The 12,121-nt window shown below is 42.7% G+C and overlaps 1 protein-coding gene and 1 long non-coding RNA gene across 10 annotated transcripts in view; one reads left to right on the plus strand and one right to left on the minus strand.

The window, feature by feature from the left end:
• The window catches only part of shot (dystonin-like protein short stop), a 240,444-nt gene that overhangs the window by 136,900 nt on the left and 91,423 nt on the right, over positions 1-12,121 (minus strand). The gene's annotated exons all lie outside the window — the stretch shown is intronic.
• LOC111250447 (uncharacterized) overlaps positions 1-12,121 on the plus strand; it is a 79,457-nt gene that overhangs the window by 41,587 nt on the left and 25,749 nt on the right. For 2 of the 5 annotated variants that reach the window (XR_015327278.1, XR_015327276.1), the window contains exon 2: positions 4,382-4,705. The exons of the other annotated variants lie outside the window; for them this stretch is intronic. This is a non-coding gene — a long non-coding RNA (uncharacterized LOC111250447). The remainder of the gene's footprint in view (positions 1-4,381; positions 4,706-12,121) is intronic. 5 annotated transcript variants of the gene reach the window in all.

Raw genomic sequence — 12,121 nt, forward strand, 5'->3', positions numbered from 1 at the left:
AACGAGATCGACGAAGTGGGGAGTCTGATTAAGCTTAGACCAGGCTTGTGTTGTGCCTAAGAAGCGTTCAATGCAACAAAATCTAGATGGGGTCTGCGTTTGCAATTTTTCTGTTTGCTTGAATGGATCAAGGAGTAAAGCTCCGAATCGATATAGAAATGTTTCCCGTCACAACACAATGATATCGAAATTTAGATATATTTTCGTATTTATATTGGCCACGTATTGCTGAAATCAAAAGATGAAAAAATTGTGTACCTCGCAACACATGCGAACGACCGTTAATTTACTTGTACCTAGGTCATGGCAGAACCTAATGTGGGACATTTTTCTAGGGCAGATGTACGTACAGCAAAGTCACTACTAACTGCTGCAGTGATTTTCGCAAATAGTACTCTAATTTTACACGTTTTTCAATATAAACAACGATGCGTCAATGAAAAGACTCTACTGTTGTTCTACGTGAACGTTGGTTTTTCTATAAAAATGATGAGTTCATAGGCTGCACGGTTTTGATCAGTGTTCTCTGCCTTTGCAGCCAGCAATTCAGCCGTTCCCGTTCGACTAATAGTTAGAGCATAATTTAGTTCGATTCAAAGTGTTTTCTATTGCGCTGAAAGGGGTCCAGGAGCGATATGATTAGCGAGATTGGTATTAACGCTATCATTCCAATAGTCACTCTGTATAAGTTGATAATAACCCAAGTTAGGTGTCGCGAACAATCCTCTATGAGAGTAACTTACTCAACTGCTTAAACAACTTACCCAATCTCTAGAGCCGCTATTGTCTGCGCATTACGGTGTCCCGAAAATATTTAAATTACCATCTAACTTAAATGGACTAAAGTACATATTGTTTTCTATATTAGAGTGCAATTGGGTAAGGATTGATGTAATAAGCCAGCTTAATTAATTCAGCATATATAAATGTAAATTTTGACAAGCCAATCGTTCCTGCAAAAGTTCAGTTATATTGATATGCCTTGCCAGGTCACCGAGCCTCAAGACTACACCAATTGTAGTAGGTCCTGATGGCAGACGCATCTAAAGTTAAACTAAATATAGACCAGGCAACATTGATTACCTAATTTTTTTCAACCTTGCGGTAACTGCTGTTCGAAAATATCCTATGGAGTCGACTATAGAAATAGCAGCTTCATTCCGGCTGTACATGTTTGACTGGTGACGACAACACAAATTCAGGCATCGCTAAACATTCAATTAAAAATGTATTATGTTTCCGTTATAATGATAATAAAAAACAAAATTTGAGTGCCCTAGCGTAAACTAGGAATTATAGTATATATATATATATATATATATATATATATATATATATCTATAATTACAATCAAGAGATTTTTGCGCTATACCGCATACATATGCAATATTTTATGTCTGGAATAAACATTTTAAAGAGGCCGGAGCGAAATTTCTATGGGGTAACTAAAAGGCATAATTCTCAAGCACTGTATGGCTTAGGTAAACCTAAGATACTGCCAGTCGATTTGGGGATTTACTCAATGTACATCAACTAAATCAAAAGCCTTTGTTCCCGAAATCTACTTAATTGATATCGAGTAAACTGAATTTCAGTATTTTGACGAGAAAGACTATGTTTTTCCTAAGCTTGTGTGGCATCTGATCATTAGCACGCCGTTCGATCCGCTTGAGCCGGTTTGTAGGAAAATCGATCTTGCAACTGAGAAAGCATGTTGAAGCTCACTTGTACAAAGTATGAGTACTATCTCTGATCCGCTACTCTAACTAGCGGTCGCTTAAGCCGATCCAAGGGTATCCACCCAGGCGCGGTCAATGAACCACAAAGACTCATTGTGAAGGTCATGGTAGTCTTTTCCTTGGTGAGGCTGACCCCTTTAGCTGTTATCTTTATAAAATTCAGAAGTCCCGTTGTCGATACAAGAGCACATATAGTCACCCGACCACCGCTCAGAGAGGCTGCACACGTAATTTCATCTAACTCTATACTATTTTCGTTCAATGAGTGATGGCAGGATGCTGAAAACCCCCTATTAAGATCACTAGTAACGGAACCTTCTGGGTGAACACTTAACGGGTTACGAGCGTGGAGGTCATCCGGATGGGCGCTCGCGCAATAGCTTAACCTCACCTTTACGGCGCTTTTAAAGGAAGTACCTCATAGGAGTATCGCACAATCTCGTATCGACACAATCGTTTGCTATCAGGGTAAAGGGTACTTCCCAAAGGGCAGTTTTAGGTCAAATCGTTTCCGACAACGCAAAAAGGACAACTAGGTGCGTTCACCTCACCAACACGATGCTGCCTTGTATTGCTTGGCATTTTAACAAAAATTCCAATTAAAAGTGCGTTCATATATTATACGCAACGCTATTGTCATCTTGCTTAAGTCTAGACACTGGTTCGAAACTATCATAGATTCGTCTAATTATTCTAATATAATTCGAATTAATGAGTATTATCGATAAAACCATGAAGTTTACTGTTTCTTCACATAATTATATATTCATAGATTCGGTAGCGTCTGTGCCCCTCGAATGAACCGAAAACAGAAAAAAAAAAAGTTCGGTAAAACGATTATATAAGGTTAGCCATTTTTGCTAGAGCCACCCCAGTGACCTGTGAGTGATGGACAAGACATATATTGCTTTGAACACACAATGACCCAAGCCAATTCTATACGTACGACCGCAGACAAAAGCGGCAATTGCAACTGTAATCATCTTCAAAGCATTGCACGTTCTTGCTATTATATAACATCGTACGAAGCAGACGACTAATTACTTCAGCCCCTATTTCCTGGCTGGCCAATTCGTCACGCACGCCATTGGCTTTTATGGGCCTTCGTTAGTCAGCCATCATTTTGCTCCTGGTCCCCTTCCATCGATGAAAATTCTTTCCAAAGACATTTGTTCGTCATTCCTAAATCGTTGCCTGCCCCTTTTTTCTAATGAGCTTTATGGAAGACAAATTCTGCCCTCGGAGTTTGTGGCGTTCGCATGCATCGTCAGGGTAGTCAGCATTTCGGGTGGCACGAATTTAATCCAAGGCGACACCTTCTTCGTTAAAAGGATGAATGAGCTAATTAGAAGGGTTCATAATTCTAATTGGAGTTTCTTTGGTATAATGCAAATTCTTACGTAACTATAACAGGAGACAAGCGTTGTTTTTAAATGAGGGTACATACATTGGGTTTCAATTAATAAAATATCCGTAATTATATTTTAAAAAAATAATAAATAACTATAACCGATCGAGCTATTCGATTCTGTCGTAGAACCTTGCTCTGGCGTCGTTCAATTCATTTACATTTTATCGCCCATTGATCTGAATTACTTTTCACCATAACTCATCTACCCTGGGTTTAGTTCTACCCTAGTTCGAATTAGGTAGGAATTTAACTAACTGCTATTAGGTGAAAAGGATTTCGTAACGTTGCCCCCTGCACGTCAGGTTTCAAGCAACGGCGGAGGCAGCAGCTGTAGCAAACTCCGGTGTCGACAATGTCAAACGCTTCATTCTGTCGACGACCAGCTTCTTGTATACAGGCGTCCGGCCGGCGCAGAACTTTTCACCTCGCAAGAGCTACTTTTTGCTTTCGTTTTTGACAGTTCGATACGGACTGAACCGTCGCCGCCGACGGTGACGGACTTGTTTTTGATGGCGTAGAAGTCCCTACGCGCGGCAACTCTACGACACTCAGATGAGTGGTCCAACCTCACTGGAGGGTGACAACGATTTCACGTAACCTCCATACCAACCGTCTCTGGATAAACGTAGCGTTTAAGTCAAACTAGAATTTTAAGAGCCTGCCAGCTTTCCAACAACACTCAGCGATCGCTGAGTCTAATCGCCTTTGGCTACGCGGACATAATTCAGTGCATTTGGAACGATACTCCTGAGAATCGGCAAACGTTTTTATTATGGGCTCTGACTCATAGTATGAAAATGATTGTGCAACTATGTGTGTGTGATATATAAGAGCCGCCACAAATGGCTGACTTTTATTATGGTTATGTCCTGGTGGCCTTTAGAATATGGAAAGCAGAGAGCAAATATAACAACGTTTTATCATATCAGATAGGCGCGCTTCCCATGTACATAATTCAAGTTTTCAGCTCAACTTACCAACAGCCATGGAACTGACAGGGCCATGTTAAAAAGTCGCTGTACGGGCCAACGAGTGACATGAACGTGCCTATTGTGTTTTTTTTTTTTACAATATCTCTCTGTGTATCCTGTACTTGTTTGGTAAAAAGCAATATTTAGCAATAAAAAGCACTTGGTTATACAACGAATTTCTAATTATCCCGCAGCATTCAAGGCTCATATACGTTTATCCTTGAACCCGTCTGAGATGGATTTCTATCATTGTTTCCTAGTGCATTCGTGCAGTGACGAAGCAAGCACTGATGTCACGCATCTCCTGAACACGTCGAACATATTGTGCCGTTCGTTCCGCCAACGAAGGCTGCTCGGCTGTGATAATTTAATATTGACTCATATACGCAGCAACATGCCATACGTGATAGGCCATAATATTGTTGTGATTGGTAGGGAAACGTTTGGCAGTGCCGGGTTTGTACGATTTGCTTCGGTGTTCTCCGAAGATTTCTAAGGACCACGAAAGACATTTTGTGTGTTGCTTGATGCCTGCGTGGTTCCTTTCTATGGTTCTTCATCAGGGATTCCTTGCCGTTAAGCAGGTAAGCCCAACTATGCATAATTTATCGTTACGAGAAAACCTAGCTTAAACACAGAATGTAGCAGTCGTTCTGAATAAATTTACGCTGCTGTGCACCTTAGTATGTGCACGTATAAGACGTGCAGGAGTTGTGAACAGTTGTTGTGATCAGACGCAATGCAACAGAAACGCTTATCTATAGATGCAACCAAGTGCCTCTATTCCATTTCATTGTTAACTGCTGAAACTCAAATGCCGCTACGCTCCTTAAGTTAAAGTTAATGTTATTAGCTTTAACTTAATGTTATTAAGACCAATCATATTTCATTTCATAGCAATCTTTATAGACAAGCATAGAATTTCTATTGACATAAATCGCTTTCACCTTGTGTGATCTCTGTGCCAGCTTTCGTCGAGGTAGAGGTAATGGCGATGTAAATAACACGTATCGAATTCTGCTATCACGATACACACACAGACAGACACTGTCTTACTACTCACGGACTGATGTTAGATCAATGAAGGTAACAGAGGCCATTTGCTCAAATCTCGCATCGTCTTCTTGTAGTATCCGTAACGGAGAAAAGATAACAAGGGCTCGTAAACTTTCCACAACAGTCGCGAACTTCTGAACCTAAAATTCAGTTAGGTTCCAATCAAGTTGCCGGCTAATACGCTTAGCGATCTGCTATTTCTTTTTATTCATTACTTATTATTAAGAATTAAAACCAGATCCTCTTTAATAAAGCTGAACAAGTACGTTATCAGTATTATGATAAAATAAATAATGTCGTATTGAAAAGCGTTGCGTAAAGTCTACTCGTGTGACCAGACGACATGGTTTTTGTTTCCGCCACTAATCTTTATATGATTTCAGTGGGCGATCCCACAATGATAAGTTGTGCCGACCATCCGAGCAAAGCCTTCTGTATCCCTACCTCACCATTGAGCCGGGCCATTGCTATTGCCAGATGCCCTTTTGTTTGTTTAGCAGTACCGAGATCGTTTGCTAATGTCGCTAGTGGCCATTGTTGCTACGGTCGGGGCCTTCGTTACTCGAAAATCCCTTAGTATAGTTCTCCTCGTCAGTAACTCTTCATTGCAACTGGTACTTTGGTGTTGTCGCTATTTACTTTGTTCACCGCCAGTTCGGTGTGTCAACGGCCCGCACGGACATCCGAGCTTTCAGCATAGCGGGTTAGGTATCATACGAGGATAGGATGCGTCGCTTGCCTGGGCTAAAGACCGAATCTCTCGACGCATGGCTTTGCAGGATTCGTTTTCTCTAACCTTGACGCTCTTTGTTGGCCTGTCGCCGTTTCGTCCGGCCACATACCGGGATAGAAACACAGCAGCGTACTGCAATGCGAAGGGGAGAGCAGTGCTAAGCCCACAGTGCTACCTAACCTAGAGCAATGCAAGGGGAGGGAACAGACTCAAGCTCCATAGTGTAGCGGTTGATACCACTATTTTCTTCGACTTACGGGATCGAAGCAAGAAGGAACTTCCCTTGTGGTTGCGGTTGAAAGAATAACATAAAATTTCAAATTTATGTGACGATATCAACACCGTCGACGCCGCCACAGTGCAAGGCTCCGACGACAAGAAGGTCTACTAAATAATTCACAAAGGATGTATCTGTTAAAGAGGTTTGCAGACGCGGTGCGATGTGGTCCTTCAGCAGAGCCTATCTACGCCGTCAACTCTTACGACCTTTACTTCTATTTTTTATGATTACAAGTACTGGACGGATACAACGAAAAGTTGTAACTTACATTTAATGACCTTACTATCAGGAGCTGTAAGATTTAAATTCGGACGATCTGAAGCAGGGAACGCGTACCAACATTGTCAACGAAAGGCCCGCAGGGTAAAAAAAGTCTGCGTGGCGAAGTTCAGCGAAAATTCAAAATTTCTTTGTTGAAAAGGGTGTGAAGTTGATCACGATCAGATGAAAGTTTGATGTCACACCAATTAGTAAGTTGCAATAAATATTATAATTCGAAACGGTGTATGACTTTTATTATCGGAACTCCTAACAAATAACTTTCGAGATTATGTACATTACCGTCCGTTCATGAATTGTTTGGAAGTTTTCTAACCATTCGCCGCCTTAGTGGTTCGATAAGTTTTGACAAGAGGAATTTCAAGATGTAAAGAATAAACACATCTTTTAGAGTCTAGCTCCTCTAAAGCGTTTGCCCATGGGGCGATGACTTTGGGATAATCAGTCGGATCGTCAGCTGTCGTCGGCAGATTATCGTTCGATGATCTGATTGAAGCTGCACGATCAGAGTTAAGTCACGAAACTGACTGCGGACGCTTCGCTAACCAACAAGATTTCCTTCAGAAGCGCTCCTTTGTTGTGCGATCTATGTACTCTAGCAAAGTGATAACGTTCCTTCGATTTGATTTCTCTCTATTCCATGGCAGGGCCGCTGACTGTATATATGCCAAGTCCTTACCTTCGTCGGTACTTAATTGGCGCCGCGTGTTGCGACATTGCTTAATGTGTTCACGGTAATACCGAATCTAATTCGTATGTTGACATAAACTGTGAGTGGCTAGCAGGCCTCAACAGGCCAACAAGGCTTGTTGGGCCTTTTTATTGGGTCGGATAAAATGAAAAAAACTGGGCCAGATCCTAGTGTTGGCAAGAAGCGTACACCCGCCGACGCCATGGTCAGCACGAGGCACTACTTGTTCAAGCGGTCACGAAACGAGAAAAACTGCTTTATAATGTGACGATTTCGTTCGGCTGTCTTAAGAATGCTATAAGAATCTGATAAATCAAATGAACCACAATGGGAGCTTTGTGAATAAGACATTGCCCCTAATAAGTCGCCTGCTTTTTATCTATCTCATTTTAAAGAAGTGTTTCTTAGGAGCTCTGTCAATGTTTCTATATGAAATCTTTTTCTTTTTTATAATACAATTTCGTGCCTTTCTCACGACCACTCTTCACAGCTGTCATGTTATACTAAGCCGTTCCCTATAGGCTGAGCAACGAGTCTGTCGATTTGTTTCCTCATGCTTTTAAAGAAGAAACAAAAACATCTCTAGCTTAGAAACACACAAGCATACGCATTTATCTCTACGCTACACAACGACCGTTCCGATCTTTTCAAAGAAAAAGAGTTCGTTTCCGAAGAGGGTAACAATTTCGAAAAGCAACTTTTTTCGCTTGATTTTCGCTGGCCACATTTGCCTGCCGTCGTCCTCAGGCCGCACGAAGCGAAATTCTTATGGGCCGTATGAACAAATCTGTCATAGGCACGTACAAGTTGGCGTTCGCTGAACAAAACGCTATAGCAATATCACATTTACACATACCGCTGAATGAGTTTGGCCTGTTTCTAGGCCGCTTATCGACAATACGCCTGCTCTAATCGGTAGTTTGCAGAAACCAACGAGATGGAATCTGTCACGACAAACACGTTTATTTTAGTGCATGACAGAATTATCATTCTATGATGTATCGCTGTTGCTACCAGAGTCTGGCAGGTACTATCTTGTCTTGCGGCTGACAAGTTGCTGTTCGTGTGACTATCGAACAAAGAGATTCCGCCGTCAGATGTATGGACGGCCGAGCTGGTGAGACTGTGCTTCAAGAGTGTCAAATCGTTCGCCAGAGATTGTCGTATTTTTAGGGAAGACATACTTACTATCTAGAGTACCTTGTTTATTTGTTCATAACGTATAGTAGCGTAGACGGACGTTCGACCGGCGATGGTGCGTCTAGCGCAAATAATGAAACTTCCCGAAAGGCAACACCGATGGATGAGAGAGTGACGGGTGAGTTCAAGGATCTATGCAAAAAATAGAGGCCAAAAGTAGGAAACTAGTTGAAACGTAAATGCCCTTTTGATTCAATAGTGGCGTCGCCTGTAACGAGCGAATAAAGCACAATGTATCCTGCGTATCTAATCAGGTTACGCCAGCGCCCACTATATTTGTGAGGAGATATATGGAACAAATGCATTTGAAGGGAATTTCTACTGTCTATCTTGCGGAGCTTTATAATAGAATTAGTAAATCTAACTCATCGGATAACTCCAGTAGCAGACTCAGTTTCAGGAATGAATAGAAGGCTGAGCACTGGTCCGGATGTGGTGGCACGTACCTGCAGCATTTAGCGGAGTGCTAACACAGTTGAAATGAACACAAATTGGCAATACTGCTGAATCAACCCGATTTCTCAGCGACATAATTAGTATTTAAAGTGCTTCATTGAGGCAAAGTGGCGGTCAAATTTGAAATGATACAAAGCGTTCTTAGCTTGTCTTCACCGTGACATGGTCTAAGTGTAAACATGAGAACTATATAAATACGTTTACTCTGCCCGTGGAGAAGATAACTTAGCTTGCTACCTATTTAATTAGGCTTTATCCAAGTTACCATCTTTATCTACCTACCATGATGGGATGAATACGGGGTTTCATAGGTTCCATTTCTAAATTACATCGAAATAAGCAGTAACTTTTCTCCACAAGCGCGACCGAGTAAAATCGACGATAACAAAGCGAGACCAGATTGGATCGACTATCTGTATTTCTAAGTTTAGATGTTTCAGTGGTTGTTTTACTGTAGATACTATTATCTGGTTGGACGTCAGCGCCAGACGCCAGTCAGACAGATAAAGCATTTAGCTCGCCAGATTGACACGCAACTGACCTTTCTCAGCAGAACGTGCCACGATGATTTGGCTAATAATAGTGAGTCTGATACTGACCGACGCTCGTAATATTCGCCCGTAATATAATCGTTCGATGGTCATTTCGGTACGAACGTTCACTATAATCGATATAAATAATGACGTTCTTGCGAATCGTCCGTCTGACGTTCCGTGTCTGCTGAGAAAGAAAACAGATTTTGTAACAGTGGACCGAGGACACAGCAGGTCTGCTTCGTATTATGTGAGGTGCACTTGCCGCCTCTGGTAAAGGCGAGCCGACGACCTAGAATAGGCCAGCTCCCTGACACTTGACACACCACAAGCCGCGGTCCTTATCGGGTTGGGAGCTTCGTCCAGCACTGGCTGGGTGCTTTCTGATGATACCTCCTTCGGCATTAGTAAGCTCTTGTTATATTGAGTTCGCCCACACCAATCACTGCACTGAAACCAACACAGCCAGCCTTACCGATACTCATAAATCCTTGCGATTAGCGGTAACAGTAGTTGAATGCGTGCGCTGCACGTTGTGCCCACCGAGGGGTGAGTTCCTAACAAACGCACGACAGGGCAGAGTTGCTCAAGAGCACAAACCTCGTTACCGCTGCTCGTCTACATCTCTATAACAATTGGAATAGAACTACATAGTAAACACCGGGAACGCTTAACCTCACGTTGGCTTCTGCTTCTGTGCTAGTGGTCAACAGCAACAAGCCAACGGGGACTTCTTTCCTCGGAGATGAATTGTTAACCATAGAACAGAAGAGCGATACGGCGGATATTAATCGGAGGCGAGGTAGAGTGCATCGGAGCTTTTATTACTACAACTACTACTACTGGTACTTCTGAAAGCGCGAAGAGCTTCGTCTCGCGCAGAAAAGCAAACGTTTTGTGCAGACAACAACGCCGACGATGGTGGCGGCATTGGCGGTGGCTTTATCACAATGATGCGTCCTGCTGGCCGCCTCCACTGCATGCGGAGACAGCCGAATTGCTCAGCGAAGCATGAACTTTCCTTGCTTGGCTATATTACATCCCCACGAAATGCTACCAACTTGAACTTTTGAAATTTGGCGTTTTTTTTTCTTCACGCTTCTCTTTTTCTAAAACCTAAGCTTTTTTTCGCTGATAGATTGATTCATCGAGGTTTAGCCTGGACGGGGAGGCATTTAGTTAAGGGAGAATACTACGAGTACAACGAATGTTGGCAACGAAACTTGCTCTCTACTTCATTTGCATCGCAACATAGCATCTATCCAAATCTGTATACCGCCAGAATTGAGTTCGGCTGGATGATTCATATCGCGCCAACGCTGTCGCCGACTAGAGCCTACCGTGGCCGCATAGCGTTCCAGCGCCATCCCTCGGTGAAAGACATTTTCAAAAAGGCGCTTGGTGCAAACCGCAACACTCGAAAATATTTTTTCGGATCATATGTTCCTCTCTAGACTGTTTGGTTCCTCTTATAGTTTTTTTTTTTTTTTTTTTTTAACGTTATACGAGTCTATCCTACTTAATCTGAAAATCTAAGATACACCACATCATGCTAGTTACGGTTTTCATTTTACTCGTTATTCGCCATAGCTCAGCATAAGGCCTTTATTGAATTTTCTCTAATGAGCTAATATTGTGTTCTTACACACACACACACACACACACACACACACACACAAAAGTGCAATAGCTCGTTTGTATACTTCGGTAGATGTCAATTTCTGCGGACCCGTTTCAACGGTACATATACGGCAAACAGTTAAACTTTCTTAGAACCGATGTCTATAGAACCTAGACAGATGATCAGAGTTGCCCAGTAGGCGGATGAAACTGATAATGATAATCGTAACGGCCAATGTTACATTATCCCATACCCGCCTCGCCCAAGGTTACGAGAAAAAAGATCGATCGCCTGCTAGACAGACGAATGCATTGATCTGATGGAGAGGCAGGAAAACCAAAGCAGAATGGAATACGACGATTAAAGAGAGAACGGACACGACCCTGTTTTTTCACCCTGTCATGTAACTTTGTCCTGAGCACTACCTGTCAAGTACCTAGAGGAAGTCTACTTCCCGGGTCACGTCGGCAGTCGCCTAGGGGGCAGGCTGCTTTGGCCGAGAATCTTTCGGGCAGCTTCTTGAACACTGATCACTTTTTAATTTCGAGGGCGTGTACGCTACAGACTTCACCGGCTGCTACTGCTGCAGAATTGGCATGGGACCTCAAAAGCGGTACCTGAGAATACAGGGTAACAGCTGAAGTCGTGGTTCACAGCGACACGTTGTAGTACGCTAATGGCTGTAGCCATAGTGAAAAAATGAAGCAAGAAATAGATAGATAATGCTGAAAATGGTGCGACGGGGGCACACCGTCATCACGAACAGCGACGGCCATAGCAGGAACCGACTGTGGCCTGAAGATGTGAAGAATTCTAGTCAACACGAATCGGTCGACAGGCGATCGCGAGTCAAACGCACGAGATATGAACAAGACGTTTAGGCAGACAACGATGAGGCATTATGGACTGATGGGAACACCAACGGCTTTTCTGTGGCAAGACCATTACTTCCCTCAAATTACCCTTTCGCTTATCACAGAATGTGACGCAGTAGGCGCTCACAATGCTATGATCTGAGCCCGTCTCATATCAAGAAACCGTGTAACCGTGTACACAGTTTGAAAGATACCATTCACAGATACGAAACGTGGTCAGAGAACAGTTCGAGATCATCCCGTATCATCATGCCGTAGGCAAATATCCTATATATA

This window comes from Varroa destructor, unplaced genomic scaffold (genome assembly GCF_002443255.2).
Source record: "Varroa destructor unplaced genomic scaffold, Vdes_3.0 BEIS01000004.1, whole genome shotgun sequence".
NCBI lineage: Eukaryota > Metazoa > Arthropoda > Arachnida > Mesostigmata > Varroidae > Varroa > Varroa destructor.